The following is a 19291-nucleotide window of genomic DNA, read 5'->3' on the forward strand; positions in this document are numbered from 1 at the left end:
GGGGACCCAGTGCCCGCACCATGCTTACGGGGCCCCTTCTCGTGCGGGTCCCCCCCACCAGCTGGAGACTGAGGGCCACTGTGTCTCAGACGGGAGGTCATCGCTGCTGGGGGTCCGGGGGTGTTGGTTTATAAACCGGCCCCGTACATGGAGGGCCCCAGACGGGCAGGTGGCAGGTGGAATAAGCAGGAAACTTACATGTGAAACTTGTCTCAGGTGCCGTAAGACCAGTAGATGGTCGTGTCCACACACCAAGTCTTGGCGTTTATGTAGAGGCCTTAGCGGGCTTCAGTCACGTACTCCAGCCAGATGGTCTCAGTGCCACCTTGCTCTTCAAGGCCGCGTCCTTGGAACCGTTCCCGCTGTGGGAATGGTGGGCGGTACGTACATTCCAAGGACAGGGGACGGGTGAGGAACCTCCGGTGCCCGGGTCCCGCCGGAGGGTCAGCTGGCGGTCACGTCCTCCTGATTACCTCCCCCCTCAGAGGCCTGCGTCCCCCCTGTGTCGGCCCACCGTGGTGGCCACCGTGGGTTCGCACCCGTTAGCTGTGTGTTCGCAGCGCCGGAGCCCTGATGGGTGAGCACGCCGACCGCCCCGACAGGCTGCACAACGCGCCATTGTGCTGGGCCCACTTGGGGCGAGTTCGTTAACTGCCTCTGTCCGGGGGCTGCCCAGTGGGCCCAGACAACGCCAGGGACGGCTCTGTGAAGTTCCCCGGCCTTCCTGCAGGGCTGGACAAAAGCCCCTTCTCTGTGCCCTCCTGCTGCCCTGGGAGAGGCCATGGGTACGATGTCCACCTTGGGGGTTGGAGGAGCAGCTGATGGCCTCCCAGCATGGCCTGCTGCAGCCCAAAAGGCCCAGGCTTGAGGGTCAAAGCGGCTCCAGCGCCCGCTGGCCGGGCCTTGGGGTTGGTTAACCTCTGAATCTCAACACTCACTCCCTCCTGCCCCGATCGAGGGGCCCGAGCCCGGTCCTCACCACGAGGCAGGCCCATGAGGTGCTGCGTGGCCATGCTCATGAAAGCCGTCCCGGCCAGGGGAGCACGGGGTCACGTGCATCTGTGATGATCACAAGCAAAGCTTCCCTGAGAGAGGGACCAGGCCGGGGAGGGGGAGGGTGGAGGTCCGCACTGCACTCCAGCATCAGTAGGGAAGGGGGGCCCAGGAAGACCCTCACCTGGGCACTGGGCAGGGGCTGGGGCCCTGTCTGGGAGGCTGAGGGGCTGCGGACAAACGCCCTCCACATCCTAGCCTCAGTTTCCCCCCGTAGGATGCTCTTCTCCAAGGCTCTTCTGTCTGGACCGGCAAAGGGACCTGGGAAGGCAAGGGGCACAGCTGGTTGCCAGGCCGTCTCTGCGGGGAGGGGCCCGGGAGATGGGGGGGCACCAGAGCTTCTTGGGGCGGGCTCCCTCTGAGCTGGATTTCTGCCCCTGGCCCCCCCTTGGGGTGCACCAGGAGATCTGGCACTGTGACCCATGGGCAGTGGGACCCCGAGAGGAGACCCCAGGGCCAGCACGCGGGGGACGACAGAGGACAAGGCCGACAGTGCCGTCATCCTGGCCCTGCCCGGCGTGGGCCTCGACGTCCCGTCCTCGAGAGGCGGCCCGGAGAGGTGAGCGGCTTCGCCGAGGGCCGAGGCCGACCCGGGGGGGACGTCTCTGTGCTCAGGACAGCTTGGCCGCCGCTCGCCGGGTCCCCGCTCCTCCCAGCGTCCCGCCTGGTCCCTCTCCCGTCCTCTGCTGGCGCTTCCCTCCCCCTCCTGTTCTCTGCCCGCTCCAAGGCTCCAAGGGCCGCACCCAAGCCTCAGGGACACGGCGGTGCTCGGCCTCTAGCATTCCTGCCCTGTTTTCATTCAGGGGACGTCCCCCAAAATACCCAGCCCGCTGGAGGCAGCAGCAGCCTCGGAGGCCCCCTGGGAATGCACTTGAAAGCCTTGGCTGGGCCGGGGCCTCCAGGGCCGCCAAACCAGCGGCTGGCGGGAGGGCGTTCCAGGGACGAGCCGGCGGGGAGGGCAGGGGCGGCAGGACAGGCCAGGACCCACCAGCGCGGCTTTGCGGGTTCGGCCGAGGCGGGGGCGGCAGCTCCCAGGCCAGGAGGGAGACCTCAGGAATGTGGCGTCGCGGTGCTGACACTCACATTTTCCTGCTGCCTGGCTCCCGGCTCGCGGGGACAGCGGGGCGGGGCCGGGAGCCCGGGCCAGGGGGCACAGCCAGGCAGAGGTCCCGGGGCGGGCTGGGGTCCGAAGCCCTGCCGTGAAGCCCAGGCTTCCCACCCCCGACCGGGGTCCTTCCGACTGGCCGGAGCAGCCCCCAGCCCCTGCCCCGGGGGCTGTGTCCTGCCTCCTCATCCTCAGGGAGCCTTCACAGGATGGCCCGGGAAGGGCAGGTGCTTCTCTGGGCCAGGTGGGCAGCTGGACATCGTGGTGCTGGCTGAACTGGGGCAGAGTTCGGAGGCCGAGGGCGGCGGCCACTGTGGGCCAGTTGTGGTCTGGCTGTCCGGTGCCCCCTCCCAGCCACCAGAAGCTAGCCCGGTATCTGGCTCTGAGATGGGCTGAGTGGGGTTGGGGGCACAGGTCCCGCCCCAGGCAGGATCGCTTCCCAAAGCTGTGTCGCCACCCAAGTCACCGGCAGTGACAGTCACATCTTCGGCAGCAGACTTAGGTGACCCAGTGGTCCTCACGGGAGCTACACGCCTGGAGTGAGAGCCCGGACTTTGGCCTCGGAGGCCCAGAGCTACGTTACTCTGTGCAGAACTTCCCCCCTCTCTGGGCCTCAGTTTCCCCACCTGTCACGTGCCTCCCTGTGTGGCTAAGAAAGGGGTCCCCGGTGAGGGTCCTGATGCCTCTGGAACCTCAGACGGCACCACCCTGATGCAGGGGGACTGGCGAGCTCCATGCTGCGGCTGGGGGTGTACGACAGAGCCTAAAGAGGGGGGCCGTAGCACCCTGCGCCCCGCAGGTGGGTCCGGGAGAGCCTGGCAGCTTCAGGGAGGAGAGCGGTCAGCACGTGGCCCCAGAGGGAGACCCCGTTGGCCCCGTGGCCCGCTCACAGACGCCAGCTTGCCTCCTGACCTCAAATATTGGCTCTGGCAGGTGGAGGGGTCAGCGGTGCGGGCCGGGCAGCGGGCGCCGGCCAGTCTGCTGCTGAGTCACCTGATGGAGGTGCCGCGGGGGCCAGCCTCCGCCCCCTGTGCTTCCCTGGGGACGCCTCTGCAGGAGGCCAGGGTCTGCTGCAAAAGCCTGTCCACTTCCCTGCAGCCCCCTCCGAGGGTCCCACCTCATCAGCAGGGACCCGGGGTGAGGGGCGGAGACTCCCCCGGCTCCTCTGGCATCTGGGATAATATTTGTCAGGTGAATGTTACTGAAGTCCAGCCGGTTCAGCGGCATCGCCGGTCCCAATACCAAGAACCCCCTAGCCCCCAGCTCATTTGTTCTCTCGTCCAGGTAACCTTGACAGAGGAGCGTGGAGGCTTGGACCCTTATGGGTCTGGGCTATTCCCGGCTGCTTCATGTTCTGGGGGCCCTCAGGAGAGGCCCTTTACCCCTCTGACCCTCTGTTTCCTCATCTGTGAATAGGCATCAGTCATACCATCTATTTGCTTGGAGGTCAAGTAAGATTCTGTGCCCGGCGTGAGCAGTGCCTGGCACAGGGGACCTGCCCGTGAATGCTCCTTTGCCTCCCCTGTCCTTGCTATCCCACAGTTGGCCCAGGACAAGACGGGGGCTCCGGGATTTGGGTACAACCTTCTTTCTCAAGTTGCTCCCAGTCAGCCATGGGAGATAAGACGTGGACACAAATCCCTGTAAATCACACACAGTAGAAGATTCTTCCCACTCAGAACAGAGGAGCCGGCAGCACCCTCGGGCACTGTGGAAGCCTTCATGGAGGAGGTGACCTGGAGGAGGCTGAGTCTGGGGTTCGACCCAGCAGGTCAAGGACAACGAATGCACAGACTGAAGAGGCTGCAGGAGCCCCGGGACCCGCTCCCGGCCACGCCCCCTCTGGCTCAACGTCCAGGTACCAGCAACAGTGCCGCCAAAACCACACAGGGCTGGCCTACCTGCGGAGTTGGAGGGTGCCCTCTTCTCTTTCCAGAAATTGCCAGGTCTTTCTTATTGCCCGAAACACTCGCATCCCTCATAGTGATGCTTAAAAAGTGTTCCATGGTCAGGAAGACTTTATGAACATACCTTAGGTAAATACCACTGGGAGGTTGGAATCAGTAACTTTGTCCTTCAGTTGGGACAACGGCCAGATCATTCTTTATCTATTGATTTGTTAATATATTGTTTGATTAATTGGTTCATTCATTCATTCATTCATTCACTCATTCATTCCTCAGCAAGTAGGTGCAGAGACTAAAACTCCGCTGGAAACAGACAAGAAGCAGGTGCTTGGGGCTCTGGCCTGAGGATGCGGCCCGGGGGCATCAGGAACCCAGCTCTTATCAGCACCCCCTGCGCAGACCCTGGGCCCTTGGGCCCATTCTCTCCCTTCTCAGAGCCCTGGGGTCCCCATCCCTGGGCAGCTAGCTGGAAGGGCAGCCTGACACTGGGGGCCATGCCCCAGGGCCCCACTAGCTCACAGCTAACTAAGGGCCGTATTGCTGTGAGCCTTTGCCTTTTGCTTCAAAGCCTGCAGAACACAGGTGACACCCGGAGAGGATCCTTCCTCGGAGCCAAAACAGGGTTGGGGCGCAGCACGCACGTGGGTGCCTGGCGTCCCCTCACCGTGTGCTGGGGAAACTGAGGCCCAGAGAGAGGCAGTGCGGAGTCCGCAGGGCCCAGAGCCCCAGCCCGCCTGCCCCCGCGGGGCCCTGGGCTCGGCCGCCGCAGACAAAGGCCCTTCTTTGAAGCGCCTCAGACGGAGCCCCGGTTTCCGGCCCCAGCCCGCCGGGAAGCACCCGTCAGGCAGCTGTCTTCATCTGCTGCCCCGCCAGCCCGGCCGCCCGGGCCTTGGTTTATTGTCAGCTTCCTTGCCAGAAATATGCTTGAACAAATGCTGTAAACAAATGGAACAATCGCAGACCATCACGCTTGGATTTCTCTCTAATATGCATAAAATGGGGTGCGGCTAGGGCTGCCTGCTGAGGACTGAGTCTAAAGCAGCCGTGTCAGGCGAAGCCCCCCGCGGGCCTGGCTCCTCCCTGCCTCTGTAACCCCGGGCCCCTGCTCCAAGGCCAGAGACCAGCCCCGGGGCCTCCCAAAGGGCTCCTGGCGAGAGGGAGCCAGGGTGAGAACTAGGGGACCTTCCCACTGAGATGGTTTCTTGCTTCATTTAGCAAACACGGCCCTGGTGCTGACTATGCCCCTGACAAATGTCTGCCTTTTCATCCTCACAAAACCTACGCTCTAGGGACTATCATTATCTCGTCTTATAGAGAAGGAAACTGAGGCACAGAGAGGTTAGGTAACAGGTCCAAGGACACACAGCTACTGAGTGCAGGAGCTGGGATTCCACCCCAGACGTGAGCCCCAGAGCACCCGTCTTGCTGGAGGGATGCTTCGGAAGAGGGACCGATGGACAGATGACCCAGAATGCTGATGAACGAATGAAGGGTCCTCCAAACCACGGCCACAAATGACTGTCCTCCTGCACACGGTCCTGAGGCTAGCAGTGTGCTTGCTGGGACTCAGGTGTGCAGTCGGAACCAAGGCTCTCTCTTTCCATAGATCTTGGAGGGGTTTGGGAATCTTTGCTGACACCTGGACCTCGGGTTCCAGCCTCCAGGCCTGAGAGACAATGTACTTCTCTTTCTCAGCTGGCTGTCTGTGGTACTTTTTGTTACAGCAGCTACAGAGACTAAGACAGTGAACGCCGTGCTCTTTCCAGGAACACAATGGATTGAGGGGTGAACCCCTGGATCAAGGGAGCAGGGGAGGGGGCAGTCTGGTGTCGTTTCAGAGTGGGGAAGGTTTTCAGGTCTGCTCATAGCTGGAGCAGGCTTTGGTTCCTGATTGGGGCCTGTCTAAAGAACTAAGGTCAGGCTCATTTCTATATTTTGTGTTACAGATACAATCTGGCAGACACAGGGAGTTATTCACTCAAAGGTTACTGAGCACATACTATGCCTCAGGCACCAACCAATATGCCTCTTTCAACAGTGTTGAGAACCTAAACTATGTAAGTCAATCAATACATGTTCCTCCCTTCTTTCCTTCCTCCCTCCCTTCCTTCCTTCCTTTCCTCCTTCCTTCCTTCCTCCCTCCCTCCCTTCCTTCTTTCCATTCACTCATCCATCCATCCATCCTTTCATTCATCCATCCATCCACACCTTCCTCCCTCCCTTCCCTCCTTCCTTTCCTCCTTCCTTCCTCCCTCCCTCCCTCCCTTCCTTCTTTCCGTTCACTCATCCATCCATCCATCCTTTCATTCATCCATCCATCCACACCTTCCTCCCTCCCTCCCTTCCTTTCCTCCTTCCTTCCTCCCTCCCTCCCTCCCTTCCTTCTTTCCATTCGCTCATCCATCCATCCATCCTTTCGTTCATCCATCCATCCACACCTTCCTCCCTTCCTTCCTTGTATCCATTCACTCATCTACCAATCCATCCACTATCAATCCACCTTCCTCTCTTCATCTCTCCTTCCTTCCTTCCTTCCTTCAATCTTTCCATTCATTCATCCAACACCTTCCTCCCTACCTAAAGAACTTAGAATCACAGAGCTGGCAAGGGCCTCACTTGGTGTGGATGGTGCCTGGTCCAGTCCTTCCCACTACAGGGATCTCCCACAGGCGGCCCCATGGCCTCCTTCTGAGCCCCTCTGCTAACAGAGGAGATGCCCTGGACTGCCCCTGGCCTGCAGAGTTCTTTTCTCCTGCCCTGGGATGTCCACTGGGCTTGGTCCCCCTGTGTGGGACAGTAGGTGTCACAGGCATTAGAGTCGCAGGGCAGGAGCTTGAGTATCTGTTTCTGCCGACAGCCTCCACGAGCTGTACCAGCCTGAACTGTCAGGAAAGCCCTCTTGGGGTGACTGTGGGGGTACACAGGGGTGGGTCTGGACCCCCTGGCCCAGGAGAGCTGAGGAGTTTGGCCTGGACTCTGGCCCTTTCAGCCCCTAGCCTCCTACCTAGGACACATTCAGAAGTCCCAGGGTGAGACCTCTGAGCTCCTGGTAGAGGTCCCCCAAACTGAAGTGGGAAGGGGGCCGGCACAAGACACCCCCTCCCCGAAGAGGCAGCACAGTGTGGCCAGTGGGTCCTGGGGCCTGACTGCCTGGGGAGTAGCCAGCTGTGACACACAGTGGAGCCTTGGGTGAGTGACACAGACTCCTGCTGCCTCAGTCTCCCCATCTGTAAAGTGGGAATCTAGTAATACTGGCAGCCTCACAGGAACTCTGCAGACTGAATGAGGTGTAGCTGTGTCCAGCACGGGGCATGCTGGGTGCCTGTGGCCACCATCGCCACCCCCAGCCCTGGTCCCAGCACAAAGTTGCTAGTGGACCCGGCATTTGAGCCGGGCCCTTCTCCTGGGCTGGGTGGCGTTGGGGTTAAGCTGAGGGCTCACCTGGGAGTCCAGGCGGCCCGACGCTACTCTGGACCCCCTCCTCACCCCACAGTGTCTGCTGTCCCTCGGTGACCCCTGACCTCTTGGAGACTCTTCTGTAAAATGGGGCTGAGGAACACCTGCCCGTGGCGTTGCTTAGGGCACACAGCAAAGCCACTGCACCCCAGCCTGGCAGGTCAGTGCCAGAGTCAGCACTGTGGTGACCTGAACACCTCAGTCAGCGATTAACAGCGAGACCCAGGAACTGAGTCAGAGTGGCTGGCTGCACTCTCCTTTCCAGATGTTTCTCTGTGCGTCACATTTAGGGGCCCAGGCTCAGCCTTAACTGAGGCCAAAGGTGGTAGTTTTGAGTGGAGGGTGGCTTTCAGAGAACTTTCAATTTTCCCAAGATTAGGACATTCAGGGAAGAGGAAACAGAAGGTCCAAGAAGATCCCTGCAGATCTGTCTAAGGAATTTTTTCTCCAGCCTATCAAGGGGACAATGACGACATGGGCTTGGGCTGGGGCTCTGGGTGACCGTGAAGGCTGCAGCCACATACCCAGGGGGCCTGAGCTCCTCTCTGGTCCACTTTGGACTCCTGGCAACTCTCCCTGGTAAGCTAACTGGGTCCTGGGATGCACTTGGGGTCAAACCTGTGGAGAGAGGCAGCCAAGGACCCCTCTCTGCCAGATAAAGCCATTGATTCAGACTCGAGTGGGACATCCAGACAGCCCTTTCAGACAGGGGGGGCCTCGCCTGAAGGGGAGTGATGGGGACTGTGGATGTTTACTAAGCACCCACTGGGTGCCCAGCTGACAGCTGGGGAGAAGAGTCAGCTGCCGACTTTGTCCTCAAAGTTCAGAGATAGCCACACCTAGATACTCCTGGAGCTCTAACTCAGGCGAGACAGTGTGCAGCCTCAGTAGAGAGGCCAGGGCAGGCGGCGTGGGATCCCAGGGGATGGTGGGGTCACCCCAGCCGAGAAATCTGAAGAGGTTTCCTGGAAGAGGTGTTCTGAGCTGGGCCCACAGGCTAAGAAGCCGGGCAGGAGGTGGTGGCTGGGTGGGGACACAGCACAGGCAGAGATGTGGAGGTGGGAGAGCCAGATTGAAGCAGGGCAGGTCAGTGTGGGCGTTGAGGGCAGGAGGCTGGGGTCGAGAGCCATGCCCGCTGGGCACGGGCCAGCCAGGCCAGGAGCGGAGGACTGAGGCCATGCTGGGCAGAGAAGCTGGCTCCGTCTCCCTCCTGGCTTCTCCGAAGCCCCTCTTACCCCAAATGTGAGCTGCGGGGCATTTTCTGGTTGTAAAATCGACACCCGTTTATTGCAAAAACAATCAGAAAACGTTGAAGAGTGTTGGCTGGGGAATACACATCCTCCACCAAGCCTGCCCAGAAATAATTCCGGTTAACATTGTGACGCAACCCCTTCCAGTCTTTTTTCTATTTTCCCACGGGCAAACTCCCCTGCTGGTTTTTCATTTCACTGTATTATTTCGTAACTTCTTATTTTTCATGTAAAAACTTGTTATGATATCTTGCCATCTGATTGCTTTTTTAAGCACCTTTTTGAAAAGGTAAAAGGTATCCATTTGGGAAGGAAAGATCCTAACCCAGCCCAAACCATGGTGAGAGGCAGTTAGGATGGGGAAGGGTGGTCCCCAGGGGTTCACAGGCGCTCTGGGCTCAGTGTAGGGGTGGACGCCACCGGGAAGGTGTTCCGATAATCTCTTGTGAAACAAGGCAGCAACATTCTAGCACCCTGTTTCCCTTCCTGCAGGGTCAGCTCTCAGTCACTCTTGGGGCTTCAGTTTATCTGATCACGCCCTGCACGGTGGCCTCCCCCAGAGACCTCCTACCTCCTCCCCGGCCCCCTCCCCCCGGTTTATTTCCTTCAGAGGAGCTGCAGTTTATTTGTTATCAGTTCCCACCCACCCCCTCGCAGGAGCATCCCAGGGGGAAGGGAATTGTGCCAGGCCCGGAGCAGGTGCTGGTGAGACAGGTGTTGAATGAATCCCGCTGCGCGGCCCCTGTGCTCAGAAGGACCCTGCCCTTGGTTTAATGCTCTGATCATTTTGGAACAAAGGTCCTGCCTTCTCGTTCTGCACTGAGCTCCACACACGATGCTGCCGGACCTGCTTTGCCCGTTAAAGTCTGGGCTGCTTAGCAAGGTGGCCCCTCGGGGTCCTCCCGCCGAGGAGGGAGCCCCCCCTGCTCTGAGCTGACCCTTCCCTGGCCCGGGGTCACCCTGCTGCGATCTGGGGTGGTTGGCTCCTTGTCGTTCTGGCCCGCGGCCCCCTGAGCTAGGTGAGGGCTGGGGTAGGGTGGGGGTCTTCCTTTCAGCTCTTCCTGGGGACAGACCAAAGTGAGATAGGTCAGCGGGCCCCTCTCCTGCCTTGGGGTCTCGGGCATCGTGGTCCTGTGCAGGGAAGGGGTGGAGTGGTGAGACCTGAGTTCTGGGCCCATGGGCCTCTAATGCACCATGTGACCTTGGGAGGATCGTTGAACTTCATCTGGAAAAAATGACCTGTTGCAGAGTTCCAAGGCAAGAATGGATGAAGGATACATTGTAAACTGTGAAGTGCTACCTGCGTCCCAAAGGCTGGGGGAGGGTCAGAAGGCACTGTGAACCTAAACTGCTTTGCAGAGAGCAAAACAATCCGGGCGAGTCAGGAGTGCTTACTTGGTCCCCACGGACACTTCTCCAGAACATTCTTCAGGCGAGTCCCCACCTCGCCCCTGCAGCATCAGCAGAGGGACCCCAGGCCAGAACCCAGGACCCCTCGGACGTGTGGATGCCCGCAATGTGCTTCCCCAAGGAACACCCCCGTGGCCTAATTTGAGGAAACAATGGGCCTCAATCCATATTAATGATCCTCCGGGGACCTGCTTGGCGCCTTTGTCTTTGGCGTGCACTGGCTGTCATCAGCGGGGCTCTGGGGGCTCTGGCCTAATTTGGAGGGACAGGTTTTATCATCACCCTTGATTCGGGTGGCCCAATCTGACAGGCCTACGACCCCCTGTGTAGAAGGACCACGTCAGAGATGGCCTTCTCCCCAAGCGGCTCACCCTGGAGGTCCGGGGAAGAGGGAGGGGGAGGCGACGGCGGGGGGGCGGGGGAGGAGGAGCACGGGGCGAAGCGGGGGCCGCAGCCAGCCCCCTGGGGCAGGCCCGCGCAGGATCCAGGAGAGGAGGGCGCTGCTGATTAGACCAGAGAGTGGCGAGGGCGCAGGTGCCCCCACCCGGGCACATTCTCCAACCACCCACTAGCAAGCCAGGGGACCGCCAGGCCAGGGCTAGGCTCCTGGGGGGGGCCGGGCCAGAGCAAGGGCCTGGCTCTGGGCGATCTGGCTCCCGGGAAGGGAGAGGGCAGCGTTTGGCCGGCCCCTGCCTGAAATCCCCGAGTGAAGCGTTTGCAGGTTTGGGCCACGGCTTCCTAACTGTACATGTGAGCATCTGACAGGTGCCAGCACGTGACAGGTATTCCCTGTTTACTTCCCTCGACCTCAGGAGGACGCCAGACTGCTGTCCCTACATTCCAGGTCAGGAGGCGCACTTGAGGTCATAGGGCTGGAGAGGGTCAGGCTGAAGAGACAAACCCAGGGTCCAGCGCTGAGTCCCGCGACCTGGCCTTGCCCACACAGAGTCCACCGCAGCTCCCTGGGTCTGCACACGTGGCTGTCATGTCCACTTCCCGGAAGATCTGAGTCTAAGTGCTGGCTGTGGACTGAATGTCGTGTCCCCCCATTCATATGTTGAAGCCCTAACCCCTAGTGCAATGGTATTAGGAGACAGGGCGTTTGGGAGGCGATCAGGTCATAAGGGTGGGGCCCTATGATGGGATCAGTGCCCTTACAAGAAGAGACCAGAGAGCTTGCCTCTCTGTCTGCTCTGCCCCATGAGGACATGATGAGAAGACGTCTATCTGCAAACCAGGAGGCTGATTCTCACCAGACACCAGATCTTGGATTTCCAGCCACCAGAACTGGGAGATACAAAAGCCCCCCAGTCTGTGTATTCTGGTGTGGCAGCCGGTGCTAAGACAGTGTTTCATTTGAGAAGTGATCCCAGTACCTGTAGGAGGGGAGTGGAGCGGGCGTTCTACTGGGCAGGGCTGGGCTAGCAGGCTGGGCTCCAGGTCTGCTCAAGGACCCCATCCTCCTTGGGCCAGTGGGCCACCTGGGCCCCTTCTCGTGTGCTGGTGGAAGCTTGGTGCAGGGACACCCAAACCTCTGCTCATCCCACGGTGCAACGCTGCCTCAGCGGGGAAGGCATATCCTGCCCTAGGGGAGCACATGCAAAGCTGCATGGCACAGGGCGTGGAGACCAGGATCCATGGGGCAGTTACCACGGCATCCTCCTGATTTCCTGTTTGCTTTCAGGACAAACTCCAATTTTTCACCGAGGCCAGTGAAGCCCTGGACCATCCTGCCCTGGTCTCTTCTTCCCTCATCCGGCTGCCCCATCCCTGCACACGGGCTCTGGTCTCCTCTCTCCTTCAATGGGGTTCCCACCTCTTCCAGCTTCCTGCCCAGGGGCCCCTTCCTCCAGGAAGCCTTCCTGGACCCAGGTCCGCAGCTGGGGCTCCCCTTTGTACCTCCATCTTAACTTCTGCCATCTCTCCCTCCATACCCTCCTGACACGTACCCGTGCCATCTCTTCTACTGGATGACAATCTCTCAAGGTCAACAAATGTGTCATTACCCTTCTCACCCCCCGGACTCAGCAGAGTTTCTGCCACATAGGAGGTGCACCCCCAAATAATGGAGGGATAAACGGATGAAGGAGATGAATGGACCATACCTGTTGTGGAGTTTTCTGACTGAGAAGAAAGGCAATCTGCACAAAGATGATCAGTTATCTCAGCCAGAGCTCCCTTTGCTTGCTTCCCAGTCCTATGCCCGCCCTGGGGGTGGAGACCCAGAGGGAGAGAAAAATGGTCCCCATCCAGAAATCATTGTTAGAGATGACACTGTGCCCCCAACCCAGCGAGACAATCAAGTGTTGTTTATTTGATTAATTTAGTTCATTTCAATTCAATTCAGTTCATTCAGTTCAGCTCATTTCACTCTCATCCCGTCCAACTCAGCAAGTGCTTTCTGAGTACCTCGGAGGGGTGGTGGGTTAGCCTGCGCTCAGGGGCCAGCCTGGCCCTGTCTGTATCCTGGGATACAGGAAAGTGGGGCCCTGGGGGCCGGGGCTCAGAGTTGGCACTCTGCTGCTTCCACCACATTCTTTTGGTCAAAGTAAGTCACCGCTGGTCCAGATTCAAGGGGTGGGGAAACCTGCCCCCTTCTTGATGGGAAGTGCTGCAGTCTCCCATCACCAAAGGCATGGTGGTGGGTGTTTGTACTCAGTCAACCACAGGAATACAAAGAATTGCCAAGAGGAGGTGCCAGTTTGGGAGAGTTTCCCACCTGCCCTGTTGCCTCTGCTCTGTCACCTCGGCATCTCCCAGCCTGCACATGGCCTCACTGACCCCATTTTTCGGGCAGGGATGAAGCTGTAAGAACACGCCCTGTCCTGGTGCCAAGGCTTAGGTCCCACCCACACTGGCTAAAAGGCTCTGTCATGGTTCCAGGTCCCCCAGGAGGAAGATGCCCGGTAAGTGGGTCCTCGGGGAAGGCGGGGGCCTCCCCCTCCCAGCCCACCGCTCCTGGGACGTGAGGCTCACGGGGGTGCAGCCAGCCTGACCTCAGGCCTCGGTCAATTGGGGTGATCTCTGAGGCCTCCCTGCCTAGCGGGCTCTGCAGCTACCGGTGAGGGACCGAAATGCCACAGCCGACAGCATCAGGGGTGACAGCTGACAGCAGGTGACCGCTCAGACCCAGCGAAGTGCGCTGGAGCGGGGCCGGGGCTTTGGGCTCTCTGGTTGACCCCCAATTTCCCAGCAGGCTCGCACATGAGTGTGAGGCACACACACAGGGGCAGGCCTGTGATGCTCTGGGATCCACGCCTTCCTCCGCTCCAGGTCCCCGCGAGCAGGGCAGCCTCGCCTGCCAGCGACCACGTGATCGCACGGGGCAGCCGTCCCAAGGGCTCCGTGCCGCCTGCCAGGCCGAGCTGTCCCGTCTAGAACTGGTCATCGTTTTTGAACTGGGGCTGCATTTTCATTTTGCTTTGGCACCTCCAGCTACGTAGCCAGTCGTGCTGTGAGGGCTGTGTCAGGTGGGACCCAAGCTGCTGGCAGACTCCGCTCCCCAAACCCCCTGGAAGCCGCAGGTGGCAGCATCCCCTTACCCACCCATTAAAGCACCGGGCAAAGCGGGAATGCATGAATTGCGAGGGAAGGGATGGATGAGTGAGTGGTGGACGAACACCAGAACAACGTCATCAGCTGGGCTGGGTTTTGCTGACTATACACGTCCAAGTAAAGGGCTGTAGGATTCAGACCTATGGGAGCTGCCACTTCTTTGTCCCGGGCCTGGCACGGCAGAGCCCCATCTGATTGCTGACAGAGCCTAAGGAGACCCTGCTTTCTCCTCCAACATCCCTCCCCCAACCCGCCCCGGTGCCCACCTTGCCCCAGCCCTCCAGCCCCCCTGGTAACCCCCAGACCGACTTGGGGAGGAGGGGACGGCCACCAGCCCGGCCGGCCAAGTGTCCTCGTGGGGCAGGTGGCGTGGCGGCGCCCTGGCCGTCCGACGCGGGGCAGCTTTCATCCCGGCCGAGGGGCCTGAGAAAGCGTGGGGACGGCTTTATCCGGGCCGAAGCTCGAGCAGCCTCCTGAAAAGTATTGACGGAGCATTACTCAGACTGACACATTCTATTTCCCTCGGGCGCAGACAATGAGGAAGAGCCAGTTAAGGATATGGCTCCGGCCTTGTGCACGGCTGAAGGTTTTTTGAGAAAAATGTAATAGATGACAATAGAGCACTTTGTCGCGGTCGAGGGCATTGGGATGGGGCCGGAGCGGCGGGCTTCATCATTACTTATGATGAGAGGAGATTTAGTGCCTTCTTTCTTCCCTCTGTCAGGGAGAACAATGTCGGGGGAAAGCGGAGGTTCCCCATTATAAATCACCATAAGCCCCATGGAAATCCCTCCCCACCCCGGGGTGTGAGTGGGCAGACTCTGAGCCCTCGGCCGGCTCGGGCCGCCTGGACGGCGGGCGGGCGGGCGGGCACAGGGATGCCGCCCGGGCCCCCACCCGTGGGAATCGAGGCTCCAAAAGGCTCTGATCTCCACCCCGAGAAGCAGGCACATGCCACGGAGAATGAGAAAGGCGAGGCCTGCCCACCCCTTCAATTAGAGAAAGGGGAGCAGAGACACAGGGGTGCTTGGAGCCCCATCCTGGGGCCTGGGGCGGGGGGTGTCTTGGTGGGCGGGTGGGGGGGGACTGAGGGAACTTTGTCCAGCTTAGCGTGTCCTAGATGGTGCGATCAGGAAGGCCCGCTGGGCTTTACCTCGGCCTGCATTTTACTAAGGGAAAATTAAAGCCCAGAGAGGGGCGGACACCTGCTCAGGATCACACAGCAGTTTGGTGGCAGAGCTGGCCAGGGCTAGGACCCGGGCCTCCTGCATCCAAGCCCACTTCCCGTGGGCTAGGGAACCCCGCCCTTGCTAAAGCGCCGTTGGTTCCAGGAATGCCGAGGGATCCCCAGAAGCCTCCCTCTGTGTAGGGGTCTCCTAGTTCCCTCCCAGCAGCCTCACCCGGTGAGCAGGACAGCTGCTTCAGCTCCCATCCCACTGCCCGGGAAAGACCTGCACCTACTTGAGACCACGCCAACAGGGAGGGGCAGGGCTGGACCTAGAACTGGGGGGCTCCTGACCCCCAGGACTGACAGCAGGACCTCCCCAGCAGGACCAAAGACCATCCTTTGCCAAAAGACAAGACTTTGGGGATTTTAGAAAGGTAATTGGGTATGAATCCCATTATATTATGCCACCCTCCCAATGGGGGCCGGAGTGGTACCCCACTTTCAAATCCATGAAATGTAGGAATACCCACCTAGAAAGAGACAAAGATTTGATCGGCCAGGTGAAGTTTTGTTGCCAAAAATTGCAGGTCAAATTTTGATGCCAAGAACGGCATGAGAAAACTCTGGGATTCAGAGCTGTTTGGATTTCGGAGTTTAGATCAGCGATGTGGGTTGGTGTTCCCGTCGGCACAGCCGTTCATTACCCGAAGCTCAGCCCTCTGTGCTACATTTCTGTCACTCTTCGTGGTCCCCCCACCCCGGCCCCCTGGTCTCTCAGACACACATAGGACACCCACCACTGTGTTTCCTGGCTTTCTTCCTGGGTATCTGATGGAAAATAAAATCTAACCTCTGCTCATGACTGCCCTGTGGTCTTGCTTGAGCCCCAGTTACTCCACCTATAAAGTGGAGGTGATAATCGCACCCACCTCACGGGGCTGAGACAGGATCAGAGGCGATCAAGGCTGGGAACTGGTTGAGCAGCCAGCCTGGATCGTTCAGGAAACGCTTTATTATTATTGTTGCTGTCTTGCATGGCCCCAGCCCGGTCACAGTGAATTCACCAAACGCCTTCACGCTGCAGCACCTCCCCAAGTCTCGAGGGGCTTCCATGGGTCCCCAGTTTATTTCCCAGCCTTATCTCCCCCTTCAAGCCTTCATACCCTCTGGGCTCCAGTCACTCCGAAGGTCCCTGTTCCCATCCCTGGTCTGTGAGTTCTGCCTCCAGAGATCATATTTTTGGCTCATATGTTCTCCTCAGCCTGGAATTCTTGTCGCCAGCCTCACATGTTCTAGAACTTTCTTCCTCTATCAGGGAGCAGCCCACCTGTCCTCCCTGAGGGTGGCTCTCATGAACGGCCCCTCAGGGTCCATGGTGTCCGGGGGGCAGGAGTGTCTCCGTATCCCGGCGGCACACAGGTTCTCGCAGTGGGGTAGGAGCAGGGCTGGGGGTGGCGTGTGTATGACAGAGTTTAAGGGCAGCCAGCGCTGGCCAGGCACTCCCATCACCATCCTGAAACAAAGCACAGCCTGGGGACGTGGACACAGAGAGGGGGCACCAGCGGCATGACATTTCAAGCAGATAAAGCCCCTTCTGGTGGTCTGCCCACCGCCCACATCACCTCCCTCCTTCCCTTCCCCACCAGGCTCCAGCCGCTCTGGCCAAGCTTGGTCCCACTCGGGGATCTGGCCACCCAGAACCTTCCCAGGCCTGAGGTGTCGGCCCCATGAGGGTCTAGATCTAATCTGCTCTGGGTGCAGTCCAGGCATGAGGAATTTTGAAAGCTCCCAGGTGATTCTCACATGCAGTCAAGTTTAGAACCCTGGCTCCAGGTAAGCTGGATTACCTGTCCTCCGTGCAAAACCCGGGACTCAGAGTTTGGCAAGTGTCCGGCAGCAGAGAATTGGGGTGGCTTCCCGTGGAACCCAGTCCGCAGGGGATGGTGGGGAGGGAGGGCAGCCCAATAAGCCTCAAGGCTAAAAGGAAGGCGACCCATCTTGGAAAGGGGGTTAGCCAACGGCCATGGGGGTCCTCTAAAAATAATTCAGACTCTGCTCCAAGCCCTGGTTAAATGGGCGATGAGACCCCTAATTTTACTCTTCAGGTGAACATTTCCCAAAGGCGTTGTTCCACACACTTATTTCATGGCTTTGTTGGCGGAAAGCGTTCCCTGGGCAAAGAGGTTAAGGAGCTGGTGTTACCGGCCTTGAGCAGGTACCCCCACTCAGGGCCGGTGATGACCCTGCATCATCATTTTCACAAAGGCACATGTGGAGCTCCCCTGATTCTCTGGCCATAAAACTCTGCCTTCCAGATGCAGTGTTTTTCAGGAACTGGTTTCATGGAGCTGTGTTCTGAGAAAAGCTGCTGTCATCCTTCCTGCCAAGCCCAATTATTTAAAAAAAAATCATTTCTTAAAAAAATCTCCGGGCCAGTGCAAGTACAATATCCAGCTTTGAACACTGAAACTGCCCCGTGAACCTGCCGAGATAAAGTGGTTGAAACAGGTACCCACAGGTAATCGAGCAAGTTGAAACAGACTTGTTAACGCTCAGTTAGTGAGATGTCGAAAGAGGTATGCTAAAAATGATGATTCCAGCTGCAGAAACACTGGATCCCTGTCCTTCCTGACAGCCGTTAAATCCTAGGGCCAATCACCTTTTAAGGAGATTTCCAGCTGGTAACAAAATAATCGCATCACTAGAAGGGTTAATATTTTTAACACAGCCACAGCTCTGAAAAATGAATATGGCAAAATACTATAAGTCAATAGAAAATTACCAGGGACGTGAAAAAAACTATTGAAAAAATAAATACAGGCTGCTAACAGATGCATAGTCTGGGTTATGCTGCCATAACAAACATCCCCCAAATTTCAGGGGCTTAAAACTACAAAAGTTTATTTCTTGCTCATGCTACCTGTCAAGTGGAAAGCAGCAGGGTCTCTGCCCATTGTCAAGATCACTGGGGGAAGGGGTGGCAGAGGAAGGGTATATAGACCCTGGCTCTCAGGATTGCATCCATGGGAAGTACAAGCCTGCCCTGAGCCCAGGAGGACAAACCCACCATGTGTGAACAACCCCACCATAGACCATCACCATGAAAAAAGACAGCCTCTTTTCAACTAAAAAAATGCAAATCAGCGGCAACATGGATGGACCTAGAAATGATCATAGTAAGTGAAGTCAGGCAGAACAAGACGAATATCATAAGATATCACTTATATGTGGAATCTAAAAAAAACCCTACAAGTCAACTTATTTACAAAACAGAAATAGACTCACAGACGTAGAAAACAAACTTCTGGTTACCAAAGGGGAAGTGGGGAGGGATGAATTAGAAGTACGGGATTAACAGGTGCACACCACTATATACAAAATAGATGAACAACAAGGATTTACTGTATAGCATAGGGAACTATATTCAGTATCTTATAATAACCTACAACGGAAAAAAATCTGAAGCTGTACACCTGAAACTAACACAATATTATAAATCAACTATAGTTGAATAAATAAAATAAAAAATTTTTTAAAATGCAAGTCAGAACAACAGAGAGACTTAACGCAATTGTTTGCCAAAGATTACAGAAACAAAAGCAAAAGTGAACGAAAGCTTGCCATTTCCCTTTCGGCAAATGCTCACCTTCTTTAGTGTACAGGGATGCTTCATTCTCAATCAGGAGTTAGCAAACTACAGTTCCTGGATCAAATCGGCTGCTTGTTTTTGCACAGCTGTGAGTGAAGATTGGTATTTAAATAATTTGTAATGCTTGAAAAACATTCAATTAAAAAAACATCAAAAGAAGAAGAATCGTTTGTGACACACGACAGCTACAGAGAATTCCCAGTTCAGTGTGCGTGGATGGGAATGCTGGCACGCCCCTGTGTCTACAGCTCCTTCCAACAAAGGCAGAGTTGAGTAGCCAGGGACCACGTGTGGCCCACAAGATCGAAAATATGTACGTCTGGGGCATATGCTCCAGGATCCCAGCAGAACTACGGGTGGATCCAGAGATGTGTCTTGCAAACTCGTAGGTGATTCAAGAGTGCAGCCACGTGTAAACAGCAGGTTCCTAGGCAGTGCCTCCCACCCACTCATGGCCCACCTGAGTGCTGTGGTTGGGTCCCATCTGCAAGGGGGACAGGGGCTTTGTAGAACCCTGTGGATATGGGGGTTGCAAGGTTTGCATTTAGCTATGCCCCACTCCTGCTGAGAAGCTGTGCTCAAACACAGCTTGAAGAAACCTGGCCAGCAGACTGCTGCCTGCCTGTCTGCCCAGGCTTATCCCTTGCAGGGGGTCTTAGCCGTACTACTGTCCCCAGGGATACTTCGAGACATCACCTTGTGCAGGGATGTTGCCCAGCTGCTATGCCTGCAGGCATC

This window comes from Balaenoptera borealis (genome assembly GCF_965194805.1).
Source record: "Balaenoptera borealis genome assembly, chromosome: 11".
NCBI lineage: Eukaryota > Metazoa > Chordata > Mammalia > Artiodactyla > Balaenopteridae > Balaenoptera > Balaenoptera borealis.